At 44.1% G+C, this 6,944-nt stretch overlaps 1 pseudogene; it reads left to right on the top strand.

Annotated features, from left to right (window-relative positions):
* LOC117042509 overlaps positions 1-4,043 on the top strand; it is a 13,581-nt pseudogene extending 9,538 nt beyond the window's left edge.
* Positions 4,044-6,944: the final 2,901 nt, after the last annotated feature.

Genomic DNA, 6,944 nt, shown 5'->3' with positions numbered 1-6,944 from the left:
TAGGGCGGTATATAAACTCAATAAATAATAATACTAATATTAATACTTTCATTATTTGTACCCCACGGATCTGACTGGGTTGCCCCAGCCACTCTAGCTGGCTTCCAACAAATATAAAGCACAAAAAACATTAGACATTAAAAACTTCCCTATATATGGCTGCCTTCTGATGTCTTCTAAAAGTTGTATAGTTGTTTATTTGACATCTGATGAGAGGGCGTTCCACAGGGTGGGCACCACTACCCATAAGGCCCTCTGCCTTGTTCCCTGTAACTTCACTTCTCTCAGTGAGGGAACCACCAGAAGGCCCTGGGACCTGGATCTCAGTGTCCAGACTGAATGATTGGGGTGAAGAATCTCCTTTAGCATTTCATCAGTTTGCCTTTTTACTCCTTCAGGAGATGTTGAAGGGATTCTGGCAGAAGGAGAACAATCAGAAGTGTCACCACAAAGAGCCAAAGAGGAGGAGGAGCAAAGGAAGCTGAGGGTTCAAGATGGAGGCAGCATGCAAGAGGGGAGACGAAAGCAGAAGGCGGAGGGTAACTCTGGTACATCCCAGGGTGCTGAAAATCAAATTCGAGAGAGGAGAAAAAGCATGAATGTACAGTGTGTGGAAAGAGATTGGGTAGTCGCTCAACTCTTACTTCACATCAAAGAGTGCACACAGGGGAGAAAGCGTATACATGTACAGTGTGTGGAAAGAGCTTCAGTGCCAGTAGTTCCCATAGGAGACACCGAAGAACTCATACAGGGGAGAAACCGTATACGTGTTCCGAGTGTGGAAAGCCCTTCAGTCATAGTCACAGCCTTACATCGCATCAACGAACTCATACAGGGGAGAAACCGTATACATGTTCCGAGTGTGGAAAGAGCTTCAGTCGGAATGGCCAGCTTACCACACATCAAAGAACTCATACAGGGGAGAAACCGTATACATGTTCCGAGTGTGGAAAGAGCTTTCGTCAGTGTAGCAACTTTAAGTCACATCAAAGAATTCATACAGGGGAGAAACCGTATACATGTTCAGAGTGTGGAAAGAGCTTCGCTCAAAGTGGTGGCCTCACCTTACATCAAAGAACTCATACAGGAGAGAAACGTTATAAATGTTTTGAATGTCAAAAGAGCTTCTGTTCGAGCAGTACCCTTATCTTGCATCTACGAACTCATACAGGGGAGAGACCTTATACATGTTCAGAGTGTGGAAGGGGCTTCAGTCACAGTGGTACCCTTACTAACCACCTAAGAACTCATACAGGGGAGAAACCGTATACATGTTCAGAGTGTGGAAGGAGCTTCAGGAAGAATTGTGGCCTTACGTCGCATAAAAGATCTCATACAGGAGAGAAACCCTATACATGTCCAGAGTGTGGAAAGAGCTTCAGCTACAGTTACAACCTTACCACGCATCAACAAATTCATACAGGGGAGAAACCGCATACATGTTCTGAGTGTGGAAAGAGCTTCACTCAGGTCAGTGGACTTACTAAACATCAACAGACTCATCGAGGCAGCAAACCTTATAAATGCTGGGAATGTGGCAAGAGTTTTGGTCAACTCTACCCTTTCCCGGCATCAAATAATTCATACAGGGGAGAAACGATATACATGTTTGGAGTGTGGAAAGAGCTTCAGCCACAGTTGGCAGCTTACTGTGCATCAAAGACTGCACACAGGAGAGAAACCTTATAAATGCTTGGAGTGTGGCAAGAGCTTCACTCAGAATGGCACTTTTACGTTACATCAAAGTCTCATACAGGGGAGAAACGATATACATGTTCGGAGTGTGGGAAAGCTTCAGTGACAGTAGTAGCCTTACTAGACACCAAAGAATTCATACAAGGAGGAAATTTTAGAAATCTTGGGTCAATGTAAAGAACTTCTGTGAGAAGGACTCCCTTACTAAACTGAAAAGAACTCGTACAAGGGAAACAGAAAAGTTGGAGTGTGGGAAGATCTTTAATCATATCAAATAACTCCTACAGAGAGTAAGCCAATGATTGTGTTCAGAATTAGAACTTGCTTCCATTAGAATTTTTATTCCTTTTAGTGGCTGTGTTACATATTGTTCTCCTTATCAGAGTTAGTTTTACATAGCTATAAGATTGAGGGCACAAGGAGAAGGGGACGACAGAGGGCGAGATGGTTGGACTCATGAAGCTACTAACATGAGTTTGACCAAACTGCGGGAGAAAGTGATGGATAGTCATGCCTGGCGTGCTCTGGTCCATGGGGTCACGAAGAGTCGGACCCAACTAAACAACAACAAAATTCTATTTTCTTTCCATGGTGTGAATTGAACTGATATTTTTCATAGAAGCAAATGCATTCACTGGTATTCGGTTGACGTATGTAAAGTATGTAAAGTAGATGTAATGAGAATACAGCCCCTCAGATAATGCCTCTAATGAACAAATACTGTTGAAAAACATACTGTATACTAAACCGCAATGTGCAGTCAAGAGAGAAATGAGAACAGTACTGAAGGCTTGATTTTCAAGCCTGTGTCTAGAGTGTTAATAGGTTAAAAGGTTTCAGGGTTTGTGTTTCTTCACCTTCATCTGCATATGAGGAAATTTCAGTTTTATGTATTTGTGTGTGTTCTCCCCTCCACTAGTATTTCCCGTAAACACCCCCCCCTCCCATTCTGGACATGTGAAATCCACTATGCAGCTATGTGCAGGTATCTGTTTATTTGATAATGTGGCAAAGGAAGAAGATGCAATCTCATCCAGAACACAACACTAAAAAACCAAATTACAGTGGTACCTCGTGTTACGGACGGGATCCGTTCCGGAGGCCCGTCCGTAACACGAAATTTAGGGAACCTGAAACGCCCCGTCTGAGCATGCGTGGGCATGGTTTTGCGCTTCTGTGCATGCGCAAGTGCAGAGACCTGGAAGTAACCCATTCCGGTACTTACGGGTTGCCGTGGTCCGCCAGCCGAAGGTTTCATAACCCAGAGGCAAATTAACCTGAGGCACCACTGTGTGTTTTAAATACAATTTTTAGATACATCAGATTTACACGGGACAGTCAGAAATTTAGAAATTCATGTGTGTTAACAAGACAGTTTCCCTGTTGCATAGTCTAGTGAAAGGCAATATTTCGGAACTGAACTCTGCTGATCAAATAACTGAAAGTGCAGGTAATAGACCAACAAACTTAACCCATCTTCTCCAATGGATGCCTGTTGCTCTTTCCCCTTTCATTGCTGCCTTGTTAGAAGCTGTCCTCTGGTCCCCCCGTATTTCTGTCATTCACCAAAATGCTCGCACTTCCCATGACAATGCACAAGCCCTTCCTGGGAATTCCTGGGCAGAGAGCTGCTGAACCCCACACCCCAAAAGGAAATCCAACCTCATCCAGCAGGCAATGCTAACCACTGAATTCTGTTTTAAATGCTTTTTTTAAAGATAGATTTGCACAGATACTCGAGTGCAGGCTTTCTCAAACTTGGGTCTCTTGCTATTTCTGGACTAAAATTCCCATCATCCCTTACTACTGCTAGCTGGGGGTGATGGGAGTTGTAGTCAAGAAAGAACCGGAGACCCAAGTGTGGGAATCCTAGTTTGGTGAAATGTCAGAATACGGACATGAATTGTGCTGATTAAATTGTAGACTGGATCTTTCATTGGTCTGATAAGAGAGGAGTTCAGGGAGCAAACGGCCATCTTACTCTGATGACGTTGCTCCCCTGCCTTGCTGAGCTTGTGTGTGTGTGTCTGCTTCCTTGCAGCCAAGGGATCTGCTGTTGTTCAGGCTCATGCCGCTATCTTTGCTGCCTTGTTAGAAGCTGCCCACTGGTGTCCCCCACTGGCAGCCTCCGCCGTATGTGTGTCATTCACGATAAGGTTTGCATGAACTGTTTCTCGCCAGTGGCGGAGAGCCTTCACAGACCTCAATGTGTCTGTTTGGTGCTCTGCCACTTCTATTGCCAAAGGTTGCCCATTTTTCCACCAGGCACATGGGCAAGAGGGCAAGCAGGCAAGCAAATCCTTAAGGCCGAGTTTGCTGCTGAAGGCCACAGGAAAGCCAGGATCTGAGCCAGCAATCCTAGGTTCGTTGTAGGGATCTGTTTCTCTGTGCACATGCAACTCATTAGGAAATTAATTTTAGAAATGCATGGAAATGCAATGTACCGGATTTGCCCAAAAGAGCAGTCAACAAATTGAAGAATATTTGCACCCAACTTCGGAACTCACTGGCAGTTGTTTCACTGTGTTTTAATCCGGGTTTTATTGTTTATTTTAATAATTTTTTAATAATAAAATAATCATTTTAACTTTTTTTACTGATAATGTCATTGTTTTATTTTTCCTGAACCGTGCATTTAAAAAATCTCAAACATATATGTATAGTAAAGCTGCATGTAAATTTTAGGGAACAAAATAATAAACCCATACAAAAGATGTAATAGCAAAACAAGTATGCAATTCCTAAGGAGCCGTTTACAACTTGCTTGGGTGCAGGTTTTCTCAGGAGTCAGTTCTACGGTTCCCAAGAGGTGCTTAATCTCAGGGGAAAGCGGATAAATTCAGTTTGTGTATTCCCCAGGCAAAAGAGATTTTGGTCCCCTGAGGGTTAAATGCAGTGAAAGAGGAAAGGATGCTTTTCCTTCCTATCTGCTTGCCTGAACTCTGCAGGATTTCCCAAAAGGTCTTGGGTGTTACAGATCCTTTCCTCACTAGGAGTGCCATCTGGCTCAGATACAATTCCATCACAGTGAACAGTCTTCTTCCTTGGAGGTTTTTGAGCAGAGGTTGGATGGCAATCTGCCAGGGATGCTTTAGCTGAAATTCCTGCATTGCAGGGGTTTGGACTAGAGGACCTTTGTGGTCCCTTCCAACTACACTAATATGGCAGCTGCCCAGACACAAACATGCAATCTTAAAAAAAAGAGAACCAATTTAACACAGTGGTTCCCAGACTTTTTCTGGCTACCACCTTCTTGGTGCCCTATTATTGTTGTTGCTGCTGCTGTTGTTGTTTGAATTTATAAACCATCCTATATGCGGGGGTCTCAGAATAAAATCAAGATATAAAACCAAAAAATACATAATAAAAATGAAAACAACCCCCACAAATATATGGGTGGTTGGACTAGGTGACCATCGGAACCCAGTCCAATTTTACAATTCTTCAATTCAATATCCTGCCTTTTCCTCCAAGGAGCTGGAGGTAGCATATTAATAAATGGTCCTTCCTCTCCTCCTTTAATCCCCTACAACAACCCTGTGAGGCAGGCTAGGCTGAGAGGCATTGAGTGGCCCCATGGCCACCGGTGGGGAATTTGATCCCTGGCTCCCAAGACCATAGTGCAGCACTCTAACCACTACACCACACTGCCTCTCACTGCTGCCTAAGAAGTCCCAACATTGTGAAAGTAGAGATCAGAGTCCCCAGAAGGGAGAGATTTCTTTCCACCCCAGCTGCCTGGTCTTCAAAGGGTTAAAGATGAATTGCAGGAATCCTAGAGAGGCAGGAAACTGGAGGAGCAGCTTGGTCCTCCAGGGCAAGTGCACCTCCTCCCTCCTGCCTTGTGCTTGGTCCTTTTGCAGAAGAGAGGCTGCAGAGATTGGATGCATGGAAGGAAGCAGGCAGGGAGGCTGGGGCCGGATCCTGCTCCAACCCAGAGCTGTTTGGAGCAGGACCTGAGGTTCCCCCACCTCTGCCTCAGCCCCCTTGTGGTCCACACTCACTTGGCCAGTATTTGCCTTAAAGCAGAACCTGAAAGAATGGAAAAAGAGGCTGTGCATGGGAGGGGGGTTGGACAACCCTTCAGGCATATTGGAAGCTGCTGTCCAAATCCCCCACTGCCCCACTTGGGAGATATTGGAAAGGGCTATGAAGACCCTCCTGGATGGGGACGCCCTCAGCTCAGATACTCGGTGCCAGAGATTCAGGCATTCTCAATACCACGAAGCCAATATACCACTTGAATTATGGGTAAAGCTGTGGAAAAAGATTGTAAAATTCACGGCATGTAGTTCATTAAAAGAAAATTATATGAAGATGATGTACCGATAGTATTTGACTCCAGTAAAGCTTGCTAAAATGTATAAAGATACCTCTAATTTATGCTGGAAATGTATGGATAAGGAATCTACATTTTTAACACCATACGTGGTGGACATGTAAAAAAGTAAAACGATATACAATGAACTGACTATGCCGAAATGGCTAAATTACCGTGAAGATCAGGCACCAAAATGAGAAAAAATTCAATTAGTAGCAGGTTTGATGTAACATTTATGAACTAATTATAGAATTAGGAGGGAAAAATAAGAAGAAATTAATTGGAGAAATATAATTCTATGCAAGGAGAATAAAACTAGTCATCTATTGCAAATTTGGATTGGATATCTATATACCAAAACGGGAACTGCTGTTAATTTGAAAATTGGAAATAAAATGTTTCTATAAAATAAAATATAAAAATAAAGAATACTTTTTTGGGACGCCGTGCAGCTGATCCAGCAGAGCTTTCCGGAGGCGAGGCGCCCGCCTCCCCTCGCTCTTTGCCCGTAGCAGCCCAGAGGCTCCTGCCGCTCGGCTCCGAAACGGTTAAGAGCAGCGGCGACAGAGCGGAGATTCCTAGAGCGGAGGGGGGGAAGACTGTTGGGAGAATAGGAGCTTCCGCTTCCTGTCCCGCTTTCCCGAGGGAGATGCTGCTGATGGCGACGGCTGTCCTTCCTCGTGTAGGCGCTGGAGGTGCGTCATAATATCATCATATATGATAACTTGGGGAGGGAAAGTGGGGGTCCTGCGGGAGGGATTAAAAAAAAACCCTAAGCTTATTTCAATGTAAGCTTTTTTCTGTGTCTCCTTTTTCTAGTCGTCACTTTATTCAGATTTTCACCTGTTATTATTTTTAAATGGAGCTCTTGAAAATTGGCCAGCATTTCTCCTAATGCACACGCTTTTGCAAAGGTTATTTCCCCGAA

The sequence above is a fragment of the Lacerta agilis genome, chromosome 2 (genome assembly GCF_009819535.1).
Source record: "Lacerta agilis isolate rLacAgi1 chromosome 2, rLacAgi1.pri, whole genome shotgun sequence".
NCBI lineage: Eukaryota > Metazoa > Chordata > Lepidosauria > Squamata > Lacertidae > Lacerta > Lacerta agilis.
Note: the sequence above shows the minus strand (reverse complement) of the source record. Positions and strands in the feature narration are given on the sequence as shown.